General features: G+C 38.0%; 1 long non-coding RNA gene across 1 annotated transcript; it reads left to right on the forward strand.

The window, feature by feature from the left end:
* The first annotated feature begins 223 nt into the window (after positions 1 to 223).
* On the forward strand, positions 224 to 2,877 carry LOC133727780 (uncharacterized). Its single transcript, XR_009855355.1, has 4 exons — positions 224 to 342; positions 494 to 588; positions 2,438 to 2,542; positions 2,791 to 2,877. It is a non-coding gene; the product is annotated as an uncharacterized LOC133727780 (long non-coding RNA).
* The last annotated feature ends 10,779 nt before the right edge of the window (positions 2,878 to 13,656 follow it).

The raw sequence follows: 13,656 nt of genomic DNA on the forward strand, positions 1-13,656 counted from the left end.
CAGGCTGGGGGCATCGAAACATTTACGGTTCGTGAAGTTGACTATCATGGTACCTATATCCCCTGGGGTCAGCAAAATGAGGATGGTACACACACATATATATATATATGTGTGTGTGTGTGTGTGTGTTTGTGTATTATATAATTAAGAGATCCAGAAAATCATGTAAATAAAGTGGAAAAGGGGCCTAACTTATGTTACTTAATGCAATAAATATGTTCTTTTTTTCAGACAACACTAGCATGGGCATGCAGACTTACTGGAAGGATATGCACTGAGCATCAAGGGAAGAGCATTAGAAAGGGGTAGGGTTGAAGGAGCTTTTGGTCTATTCTGCATCTGGTAACAACTCTCACTTTATAATCTTATGTTTTGGGACTGTTCTTCTTAAACTGTAGGTTGTGGTGATTAGATATGGGTTGTTTGGCTTTTTTCTTTCTGTCTGATTTCCCTTTAGTATAACACCTATCTTGATTTTTTTGTTTTCTTGCAGCAGAGATACTGTGTGCACATTATCAAAATAAACTTAGCTCATCAAAACGCAGTTTTCAAAAGGCTTCCTAAAACTGATGCATCTACCTTTTGAAGGTAAGTAAAACTCTGAAGACAATTACATTACATTCGTAGAAGTTAGCTGCACTCTCTTTAGATCAATCACTGTATTTGTTCCCGTATCATTTACTATTGGCTTCAGTGTTAACATTATTGTTCATTAGTGGATTGCTCTGTTTCAAATTTAGTGTGGCTGTGAATATGAGAAGGTCAAAGTATAAATAAATATGATATTGGATTAACTGCTAAATCAGAATCCTATTGCACCAAGTTAGTTTCCAATATGAGAATCCTATTAGCAGCTAAATGAAAACCCTATTATCCTCGATTAATCCCCAAAAAAAAAAAAAATTCATTTAAACCTTCAGATGTAACCTTAACCTGAGACCTGTTTTTGCTGTATCTTTTGTTGTTTTCAAATTTTTCTGGTTAGGTGGCTCTTTATCAGTTATTTTGCTCTATGGAGGTTTATATTTCAATCTATTTCACTTTATGTCATGTTTTTGTTTCTGTCAATATCAATCAGCTTACAAATGAAAAAAAATTGAATAACAATTGATGTCAATTTGGAAAAAAAAAAAACTGGCATTAAAATTTGCTACAAGTGCTATATGATCTGAATTATATGATTTTCTTTCTAACAAAGCCTTTCTTTATCTACAGCTATATTGCATAATATCTTGCTGACTTGATACAGCTTAAAATATGTTTCTTGACTTTCTTCTGTTAATCGAAAACTATACTTCAAACTCTTAAATATTTGTTTGTATTTTGGACCACTGTATCCACTTCTCTTTATACTTTATAGCTTTTAAACTGTTTTGTTTTTCGTTTTCTCTTTTGGAAAACTACACCTCCTATATTTTGATTGTTAATCCGCCAATAGTTTGTTCAAGTTGAATTTGATCTAATGTTCAACATTCTGTATCACTTTGGTTCAAATGCTCATGTTATTCTTTATAGCTTTCAACTGTATTTGTGCGAGTGACCTTTAACCATGTTCATCAATTTTTTTGAATCTGTGAATTTTGGATTTTGTTTTCTTTAAAAACAAAACATATTAAAACTACATATTGGTCTTAAAATCAACACAATTAGAAAACTACATGTAGCATCAATTAAAAAGTTTCTATAGTTCAATGAATCATCAAATTATTAAACCTTGGTTCTGCTATTTACATTTTTGTTCAATATCAGTTTTTTTTTTTTTAATTTTTTTTTCTCTGTCTCTCTGTAAACACTTTTGTTCAATATCAGTATTCAACATCAATATTTTGCATTTACACTAAAATAGTAGAGATTAGTTCCACTGTTTTTGAATGCATTACTAATTTGATTCCAGAATAATATATTCTTCACTTCAGTTTTTATATCACTATTAATTAGTGGATTGCTTAATTTCCACTTTTATGTGGTTATGGATATCAGAAGTCTAACATATATGTACATATAAGATTACATTAGGACTTCATTTCACAATCACTTATACTTGCTTTATTTTGCTTAAAAAGAAAAAGAAAAAAGGTTCTTTAGATCTAACCTTGATCTGAGATATGTTTTTCATGTACATATTGTTATTATTAAGTTTTTGTTTTGAATACTTGCTAATTAGTTTTTTTTCGCTTCATAAACTTTTTGAATCCATTTGACTTCATTTTTTCTTCATGTCTCTGTAAATGTGAATCAGCTTACAAATAAACAAAGAGCAAACAGCAATTAATATAAATTTCAAACAACAGTGCAATAGAATTTGCTACAAATAGTGTCTGTTGCATTTGTTCTCTGATTGAAAAATTAAACTTCAAATGAGTGAAGTAATGACAAAAAGAGAGCAAATAAAGAAGGTTATGATGTTTGATTTGTATAATTGGTTTTTACCGTGCAGGGAGCTCCAAGGGGAAGGACACTACAATCAGAGACCAAGTTTCAGTGCTATGAACCTGCATCCATGAAATACTTTGGATATTACCATGCATTGACACCTGATGAGGTTAGTTTGTCGTGCACATTTGGACTTGGGGTTGGGGATTGGTGTACTGAACGTGTAGTATGCTATTATAGTCTTTGCTAACTTCTAAATGAATGGGTTCATTTGATGATGTTAAGGTGATGAAATTGATTTAGTTCTCATTTTGTGCCTGATTTGATATGTACTCTTAGAGTTTAGATGGTAGCTAGAAGAGATGGAACTCATGGATAATACTATTGGGAAATTCATGGTGTAAATCTTTATTTCAGGTCAAGGAGCGGGTAGCACTGGCAAGGAAGGCACAAAAAACATCGGCAAAGATCAAGCAAAGACGCATGTTTCTTCGGAATACTCTCTCTAAGTATATAATAGAACACCCATACCTTATATGTGAATTCAGTTAGGAAGAAAACAATTGATGCATTTATATTACCCGCTGCGAAGCGCGGGCTCTGTAACTAGTTCTAACTACACTAAAACTGAAACGGGAAAATGACAAACGGTCTTGACGGTTGTGCCCCTCCCCCTTTAATCAAATTACGCCATATCTGAAAGAGAGAGAGAGAGAGAGAGAGAGAGAGAGAGAGGTTGTTTGCCTGGCAGAAAGAGAGACAAAGAGGTTGTTCCCTCAATAGACATTGTACGGTACATCTGTTTTTCAGATAATTTCTTCAAACTCATTCCGAAGCTTTGCATGTCACTGATTTTGGGTTTGGCATTGCTGAGATTGATATTGATTTTGGGGCATTTGGATTTTCAATCAGGATGCGATTGTATGAGGTATGTTGATCCGGGTAGTTGTTTTTCATTTTCTGGGATTTGTTTGGGTGTATCAGTTGTGTTAAACTCTGGGTTAAAGAATTATTGGAGTATTGGAGGCTGTAAACTCCTTAATCTCTGTTGTTTTCTGTTTCTCTTTTTTTTGTTTAGTCTCTGTGTGGCTTGGTGTTGGGATTGTTAACAGAGTACGCAGCAATATAGCAAATAAAGAGCAATAAAGAGACACCAAATTTAACGTGGAAACCCTTCAAGGTGAAGGGAAAAAACCACGGGACAAACTCCGAAAAACTTCCACTATGAAAATGGGATTACAATCACCAATCTCTCTAGAACACTAGAGGAAAAAAACTCTCAAGAGAAACACTCTTGGATACACTCTCACAAGGATATTGTAAAAGCAGGATTTTCTTTCTCTCCTTTTACAACTCTCTGTCTCTAGCTCTCTCTATCTTTTCTCTCTCTCTATTCTGCCGAATTTGAGAATGATAGGAACTTCATCGTTTCTCTTTCTCCAGCTCCTTATGAAGGATTGTGAAAGGAATCACAAGGTGCCGGCAGCACACCTTCTTTTCTGCCATGAAACTTGCTTTCTTTTGTTCTTTTCTGCCACATGCTTGCTTTTCTCTTTCCTTTCTCTCAGACAACATGTCTGTTTCTACTTTTTCTTTTCTCTAAAGTCCAACCTATAATGAGCATATGTCCAACATAATTAAAGGCCTAGCATGATTACATCTAATAATTATATCTATCATAGCATGAGGAGGGAATTGGCCAACAATCTCCCCCTTCCTGACTCATGCTTAAGATTGCAGACCTGCTAAGAATGTGCAGGTCTCATGCTTGCCTTTTGGAAGAGACTTCGTTAACATATCGGCTCTGTTCTCATTGGTATGGACCTTTTCTATCATCAGCAGCTTTGTTTCAAATTTCTCTCGAATCCAATGGTACCGCATATCTATGCTTGGACTTCGAATGAAAACTAGGATTCTTGCTGAGATGAATGGCACTCTGATTATCACAGTAGATAACAAACTCACTTTGGTGTAGACCAAGCTCTTGGAAATATCTCTTCATCCATAGCATTTCCTTGCAGCATTCAACAATGGCAATGTACTCTGATTCAGTAGTAGATAAAGCCACACACTTTTGCAATTTTGACTGCCAAGAAACAGCTCCCCCTGCAAAAGTGAATAAATATCCAGATGTGGACCTCATTGTGTCTACATCTCCAGCTAAATCTGCATCAGTAAAGCCTTGAAGAATAGGCCTTTCATTGCCAAAACATAAACACAATTTAGATGTACCTCTAAGGTACCTCATAATCCATTTAACTGCTGTCCAGTGTTCTCTACCTGGATTTGCAAGGAATCTGCTCACAACACCTACTGCATAACCAATATCCGGTCTAGTACAGACCATAGCATGCATTAAACATCCTACTGCTGAAGCATAGGGAACTTTCTCCATTTCTTCCTTCTCTTTTGCATTTGAAGGACTTTGTTTCTTACTCAATTTGAAATGAGTAGCAAGAGGAACACTTACAGATTTTGCTTTGTCCATGTGAAATCTCGCAAGCACCTTTTCAATGTAACTTTCTTGTGATAGCCACAACTGACCTTTCTTTCTATCACGAGTGATCTGCATGCCGAGAATTTTCTTTGAAGGTCCCAAATCCTTCATATCAAAGGATTCATTCAACCTTTCCTTCAACTCCTCAATTTTCCTTGAGTTTGGACCTACAATCAACATGTCATCAACATACAACAATAACATGATAAAGTCTTCAGATGCTCTTCGAATGAACACACAGTGATCTGAGATTGTCCTTTTGAATCCATTGTCTATCATGAATGACTCAAATTTCTTGTACCATTGGCGAGGAGCTTGTTTGAGTCCATAGAGGCTCTTCTTCAACTTACAGACCATATGCTCCTTGCCCTCGACTTCAAATCCCTCTGGTTGTTCCATGAAAATGTCTTCTTCTAAGTCACCATGAAGAAAGGCTGTTTTGACGTCTAGTTGCTCTATCTCCAGGTTCATACTTGCTGCCAATCCCAACACGACACGAATGGAATTCATCTTCACCACTGGAGAAAATATCTCATCAAAATCAATACCTTTCTTTTGAGCAAAGCCTTTAACAACCAACCTCGCTTTATATCTTGGTTGTGAATTTTCAGATGTCTTAAGCTTGAAAATCCACTTATTCTTGAGCACTCGTCTTCCTTCTGGCCTTTCCACCAATTCATATGTTTGATTCTTGTGTAAAGAATCCATCTCCTCTTGCATAGCTTTCAGCCATTTGTCTTTGTCAGCATCATCTTGGACATCCTGAAAGCATTCAGGTTCACCTTCATCTAAGAGAAGAACATACTCATTAGATGGATATTTTGTGGAAGGCTTGTGTGTTCTGGTGCTTTTCCTCAACTGTGCAGCTTGTTCAATAACTGGTGGCTGCTCTTGTTGGTTTTCTTGTGGAACTTCTTGGTTGTTATCAGCATCATCTCTTTGATCACCATCAGGAACTTCTTCGGTGTCTTGCTCAGCTTCATGACCAACTTCTTCAACTGTAGGAGGAATAATACGGTCTAGATCAATGAGATTATCACCATGTGTTTCTGCTGCCTCCACATGTTCACTCTTCTCAATGTCTTTAATTGTTTGGTCTTCAAAGAACACTACATCCCGGCTGCGAACCACCTTCTTGTTAAGAGGATCCCACAATCGGTAGCCAAATTTTTCATCAGCATACCCAAGGAATACACACTGCTTGGTTTTGTCTTCAAGCTTCCATCTTTCTTCCTTTGGAACATGCACAAAAGCTCTACAGCCAAAAGTCTTCAAGTGACCATAAGAAACATCTTTTGAGGACCACACGTGATCGGGAACATCACCATTTAAAGGAGCCGATGGTGACAAATTGATCAAATAACAAGCTGTTCTCATTGCTTCTCCCCAAAAACTTCTTGACAATTTGGAATGAGACAACATGCATCTAATTCTTTCCACAATGGTGCGATTCATTCTCTCTGCAACGCCATTATGTTGTGGAGTTCTCGGAACTGATTGCTCATGTCTAATACCATGGCTCTTACAATATTCATCAAAAGATCCAATGTACTCACCACCATTATCTGTGCGAATGCATTTTAATTTTCTGCCAGTCTCCCTTTCTACCATCGTATGAAAGACTTTAAACACAGACAACACTTGATCTTTTGTCTTTAAAGCATATGCCCACACTTTTCTTGAATAATCATCTATGAAAGTAACAAAATACGAGGCACCACCCAATGTTTTAACTTTCATAGGACCGCAGACATCAGAATAAACCAAGTCCAACACATTTTGTTTCCTATTCTGATTTCTATGAAAGGAAACTCTATGTTGCTTGCCAACTAGACAGTGAGTACATTTGTCTAAATGTGTACCTTTAATTCCAGGAAGCAACTCCTTTTTAGCGAGAATTTGTAGCCCTTTCTCACTCATATGGCCAAGTCGTTTATGCCATAATTCTGCAGAACTTTCGTTCTCTGCGGTGTTTAGCTCCCCCTTGAACAACTGAGCTTGCATTTTGTAAAGTGTGCAGCATTTGCTTCCTCGTGCTATCACCATGGAGCCTTTTGTGAGTTTCCATTTTCCATTGCCATGTAAGTTCATGTAGCCATCATCATCTAATTTCCCTACTGAAATTAAATTCAAGCGGAGATCAGGTACATGTCTTACGTCCTTGAGAACAAGTTTGCAGCCTATATTTGTTCGCAGGATCACATCACCAATTCCCGTTATTTTCGAGATGCCTTTATTTCCCATTCTCACTACACCAAGATCACCAGCTTTATAGGTTGAGAAAAGTTCCTTTCGAGGACTAGCATGGAAGGAAGCTCCACTATCAACAACCCATGTAGTTTCTTCTTTTGAAAGGCTCAGACATGCTTTTTCACATTCGGAAACTAATTTTTCACATTCCAGAAACTCTGACAATATTATGATATCACCTTCCGAAGAAATTGCAGCAGTGTCTGACTCATCTTCCTTCACTTCCTTCTTCTTTTCTCTCTTAAATTGCCTGCATTCTCTTCTATAATGACCTTTTTCATTGCAGTGGTAACATGTGACATCCTTCCTTGATCTGGATTTGCTTCTTGATCTCCCATGACCATGAGAATAATGATATGGCTTCCGGCTTCTAGCTCTTCCCCTTCTTTCTACAATCACAGCTTCAGAATATGAAGAGTCTGAAGATTTTCTTCTCACCTCTTCATTCAGCAAGTTGCTAGTCACTTGACTTAGTGACACAACACCTTCAGGAGCAGAGTTGCTAACTGAAACCACCAATGTTTCCCAACTGTCTGGGAGTGAACTAAGAAGGAGCAAGGCTTGCAATTCGTCATCGAGAACCATATTCATTGAGGAAAGCTGATTGACAACACTCTGCATCTCATTCAAATGTTCGTTGATTGAGATGTCTCCCTTGTATTTGAGGTTGACAAGCTTCCTAATCAAAAAAGCTTTGTTTGCTGCCGTCTTTCTTTCATATAGACTTTCAAGCTTTCTCCACAGTGCAAGTGCTGTAGTCTCCTTTGAAACATGATGAAAGACGTTGTCATCCAGCCACTGCCGAATAACTCCAATAGCTTTTCTGTTCAGCTTCTTCCATTCATCATCAGACATTGTCTCTGGCTTCTCACCTTCAATTAGAGAATACAAATCTTTGCAGTAGAGTATGTCCTCCATCTTCGATTTCCAGATCATGTAATTCCTCCCATTTAAGCTGACCATCCGGCTTGTGTTGACATCCATAATGCTAACCAGCAGCTCTGATACCACTTTGTTGGGATTGTTAACAGAGTACGCAGCAATATAGCAAATAAAGAGCAATAAAGAGACACCAAATTTAACGTGGAAACCCTTCAAGGTGAAGGGAAAAAACCACGGGACAAACTCCGAAAAACTTCCACTATGAAAATGGGATTACAATCACCAATCTCTCTAGAACACTAGAGGAAAAAAACTCTCAAGAGAAACACTCTTGGATACACTCTCACAAGGATATTGTAAAAGCAGGATTTTCTTTCTCTCCTTTTACAACTCTCTGTCTCTAGCTCTCTCTATCTTTTCTCTCTCTCTATTCTGCCGAATTTGAGAATGATAGGAACTTCATCGTTTCTCTTTCTCCAGCTCCTTATGAAGGATTGTGAAAGGAATCACAAGGTGCCGGCAGCACACCTTCTTTTCTGCCATGAAACTTGCTTTCTTTTGTTCTTTTCTGCCACATGCTTGCTTTTCTCTTTCCTTTCTCTCAGACAACATGTCTGTTTCTACTTTTTCTTTTCTCTAAAGTCCAACCTATAATGAGCATATGTCCAACATAATTAAAGGCCTAGCATGATTACATCTAATAATTATATCTATCATAGCATGAGGAGGGAATTGGCCAACACTTGGTGCATGTATCGTATATATGTGGTTTGTGCGGAGAAATGTTGTGAATTGCTATAGAAATCATGCGATGATGCATGAAGTTTGTGCATGATTCCTAACAGTAACTTTTCAACCGTCTAAAAATCTCATATTGGTTTTGGATTTGGGAAAACTAAAGACTTCCCTGCTACCATGAAATTACAGTAGAGATTACAAGTTATTGTGTTTACTTTGCAGCTGAAGGGATTGTTGAATACGTTTAAAGTAACCTCTTGCTTAAGGAACCATCTGCATGCAAGGCAGTTTATAAAACAAATGAAGTTCGGTTTATGAAATTCATAAACTATGACCCAGAATGGTTCAATTATAAATTCTGGGAGCCAGGAAAGAGTTCCATATATTTTTAGTGGCAGAACTTCATATAATTTCACATTGATTATAAAATATCATATATAGATACTGATATACTGGTATTCATTATCCAAAGTCCAAACACATAGCTCGATAGAAAAGTGCATAATTTGTTCAAGAGCAGAATGACAGTAAGCCAACTTCGACCTTTATTGTGTGTTTTTCTTTTCTGGTCTATTAATTTCCTCACTAATTACAACATCTATCATACTTTGGTCAAAAATATCAAACTTTGATTTGAGTACATACTAATTGGATTATGGATCATGCAGACGATAGAGATGAGAGTGCATATGGACTGCCCCGGATGCGAGAGCAAGGCTAGAAGTACACTTCAGAAGCTAAAAGATACGTCAATTCGGGTTATCTGATTAAGGTATATCACAACCTAGCTAATAATTAAGCTCGACTGACCCGATCAGAGTACGGAAAACATGATCATGCCTCCAATCCATTTGGTGAATTACAGATCGATTGTTTGTATGTTGTTTTGGTTTAGGTATCGACAACGTTGAGATAGACATGGCTCTGCAGAAGGTCACAGTGACCAGGTGGGCAAGGGCAAGAGGGTTGTCTTTTTGAAGCAGCTTTCTTCTTCTGGCTTGCTTTTGGTCACTGGTATGTTTTCTTTTTCGTAACTGAGTGAGAAATTGTTTTTGCTTTTGGTTACCAAAGTAGTGCCTTTTCTGTTCATGTCCCTGTGATCAATGTACATTTAGTTCGTTTTGTTTGTGTGTCATTGTGCTGCTGGTTAATTTTGTTTTGGGAACTATCAGAACCTGTGGTATTAAAGTGATTAGGAGAACTTGATATTAAGTTCAAGAGAACTATTCAGCTAATAACCTGCTCATATGTGTGTTTCGTACAAAGTTAATTGTTTAACATGTAGGATTAAAGTGATTAACTTTTGTTAGAGTGCTTGATGTCAAGTTCTAGAGAACTGATTAGCTGTCGGTCAAAAATCTGCTCGTGTCTTTTTTAAAAGCTAATTGGAGTAATATCTGTTGGTGTGCCTGACAACTTTTCATTAACATGTTCATGCCTTATCACTATTTTTCTTTCCAGTATTGTGTCTCAATATTTTACTTACTGTGTTTCTGCCCATCCAGGGCCATTTAAGATTAATGGTGTTCCTCTTAGACAGGTGAACCAATCTTATGTTTTTGGAACTTCAACCAAGGTTGACAGCTCTGGTGTTAACATGGAGAAGTTTGATGACAAGTACTTTGCCAAGGAGGGTCAAAAGAAGAAAAAGAAGGGAGAAGGCAAGTTCTTTGAAGTGGAGAAGGAGGTGCTTTAATTCTTAAAACTTTAAAAGTGCCTTATTTACTGTTAGTATTCTTAATAATTCATACTCTACTCTCTTCAATAGAACTGCATATCTAGGGTGCCAAATTGAAAACCAACTCTGACCCTTCACAAATTACTCTTATCAACAAATTAATAGCTAATTAGAACAATTCTAAGATAATAGAGGTGCATGTAGATTTGTCTTGTATTCATACTGAAACAGTCAAATGTACAGGTTAATGTGGTTGTAACCTAATGATTTGCCGCGAATTGATGAATTGGACTAGAGATTGATATGATATATTGTATTTGCAAAACAAAACAGGGCAGACTGACAAGACGGTGAAGGTGGTGAGGGAAGGTGGAAAGGTGGTCACAATAGTAGGTCCAGTAATGCCTCCGGCGTTCAGATTTGTGCTCACCCCTACAGGTTCTATCTTGGAGAAACTGAAGCCGTACTCGGGGAGCAGGAAGGTGAAGCCAGTGCTTGATCCCACAGGTCCATATCACTTTTATAAAGTTGTTGAAGCACTTGGTTACCTTGAGACTTCAAGAGCTACAGGAAAGGTTGTTGTGTACCCCATCCCATGAGATCGAGACTCGCTGTCTATAATCTAGGATTTCTATTACAGATTTAGTCGATTTTTACTGTATGTATGCAGCAGTTACTTGGAAGACTTGTAGTACGGGGATGTAAGAGATGCTTGTTATATATCTAGAATCAGAGCTTCCTGTTTGCTTTGTTCCTACTTCCTACTCAACCGATAGTTATGTTTTTTGTATTTGCTGCATGATATTTGCTTGAGGATTCCCAGTCGGAAATTAAAATTGACCAGTTTTTGGAAGACATGGTTGGTACAGTAAATGAGAATATATTATAGTCCAAATAGTTTTTGGTACACTTGTCATTCTAGCTATTGGGCACAAATAAGTAATTGAAAGGAAAGGAAATAAACTCGCAATAATTCATCATTCATTGATATATGCCTCTGTTTTTTTTTCTTCTTTTTTTGAGAAAAACCGAAATTCATTCAACCAGAAATCATACAATGGAGGAGACATAAATGACAACCCCACACAACAGTAGTTACATATACCATCAGGCCAAAGGGCCCAAACTCTAACCGCCAGACGCCCATTTTCAGGGCTACCTTGAAACATATGACCCCGAAAGTTCCAGTAAACCTTGTAATCAACCGCAAATAAGACAACGTCCTCTTCAACACCGTGTCCACAGGTACCAGACCACGTGTAAAGAATCGCATGCAAGCGAATTGACAACAAAGGTAAGCCAGAATAGAACCAAATCGTCCTCGTCCTCGGGAATGACACCATTTACATGGTATACCACCTAGACCTAATCCTAGCTCAAAAGAGTAGGAACCCAATCCTAACTCAGAGAAGTAGGGACTTATTAACACAACACAAACCATCAAAACAATAACTGAACAGAAACAACTAAATCCTGAAACAATGGAAACAAAACAGCACCAGCAAGGCCCAAAAGCAAAAGCCCGGCCCAACCGCCGCTTCCCCCAACTAAAAGCACGCCCAATCGACACCCATTCCCACCGCCGGCGAGCTCCATCGACACAACTTCGCAACCTCGCCTCACCACGCCGCCTCGCCGCATCCCTACATCGCTACTCAGCCTCGCCAAGTTGCAGACAGACACAAAACCCAGTTGACATCCTCAGCCAGATCCAAACCCAGGACTGAACCAGATCCCAAAAGGGACACCTAGTTGTTGAGGAGGGAAGAAACCGTAGAAATGGATCTCACCAGAAATTGACTCGAACACTGAAAAATGATCTTATAGGAACCTTGAGCCTGGGCAAGCCTGGAGACCAAAGCAACAGCCTTGACCTCTGTCTCGGGCTTCGAATTTTCTGAACGAACACAGAGACGCCATCCACCATCTCTCCCCGGTGGTTCCGGACGATGGCCACCACTCCGGCACCTCTTCTCATGAGACTTAATCACGTTCAAATAAGTTTTCATGTTTCAAAAGTTTAGAACACTATAAAAACTCATGTTTGCCCATGTTTATATCAACAAAGAGCAGGCGAAGACAAATTATTAAACGACAAGCCATTTGTTTTGGGACTTCCTTATCAATTCTTTGAACACTATTTGAATATCTTATTCAAGTTTTCTATGCAGTAACAATTCATATAATAGGTGATTGTCGGGGTGTTTATAGGAGAAATGTATTTTGATGTGCTTTATAGAACAAATGAGTTCGAGGTATTAAGCCATTTCAAACTTCATTGTTCTTGAACAAAAAAAAAAAAAAAACTTCATCGTTCTTCATTATTTTTCCAATGACTCATTCTAAACTATCCTACAACTTCAACTTCAGCTATGGACGGTACAAAGACAGACTTTGTTAACTGAGCTGAATTGTTGGCATAAGAGATAACTAGTTCGGCTCTATTGAGTTCTTTTGCTTCTCAAGTTAGTCTGGTCAGTTTATAATTTTCTATTTTTTTCAAGCATTGAAATTAATTTTCATGTATCTCCGATGTTTTGGTTTTAGTCTATATATTTTTAGTTGATCATACAGTTTTTATCCAAAATTTCAGTATAATTTCCATCGATATCAGATATTTTCTCGATATTTCCATCAATTTTTCTTTCTTTCTTTCAAATTATCGATTTTTGCATACTTTCGTTATTTTGGTCATTATTCTCAACTAAAATGCAAATTAGTACTCTTGGATGACAACTGAATCCAATTTTTCTCAAGAGTACTTTGATCACGGGGAGAAGACGAGATGAAAGTGAACTTTCATGTGATCTCGGATGGTCCGAGAAGAGGTGCCGGAGTGGCGGCCATTGTCCGGAACCACTGGGGAGAGATGATGGATGGCGTATCTGCGTTCGTTCCGACAAATTCGAAGCTCGAGGCAGAGGCCAAGGCTGCTGCCTTGGTCTCCAGGCTTGCCCAGACTCAAGGTTCCTACAAGATCATTTTTCAGTGTTCGAGTCCATTTCTGGTGAGATCTATTTCCACGGTTTCTTCCCTCCTCGACAGCTGGGTGTTCAAGGCAGATTTTCTTGAAGCGATCGACAATTGCAAAAATCTGGAGGGATTTAAGTGAGAGCTGGCCAATGTGGAAGACAACTATGTGGCCATCGAGATTGCGAAGACTTTGATTCGTCAATGACACAGTTGCAATGAGCTAGATTATTAAGCCGCCGGCTGAATGGGTGATAAATACACCTAG

The sequence above is a fragment of the Rosa rugosa genome, chromosome 2 (genome assembly GCF_958449725.1).
Source record: "Rosa rugosa chromosome 2, drRosRugo1.1, whole genome shotgun sequence".
Lineage (NCBI taxonomy): Eukaryota > Viridiplantae > Streptophyta > Magnoliopsida > Rosales > Rosaceae > Rosa > Rosa rugosa.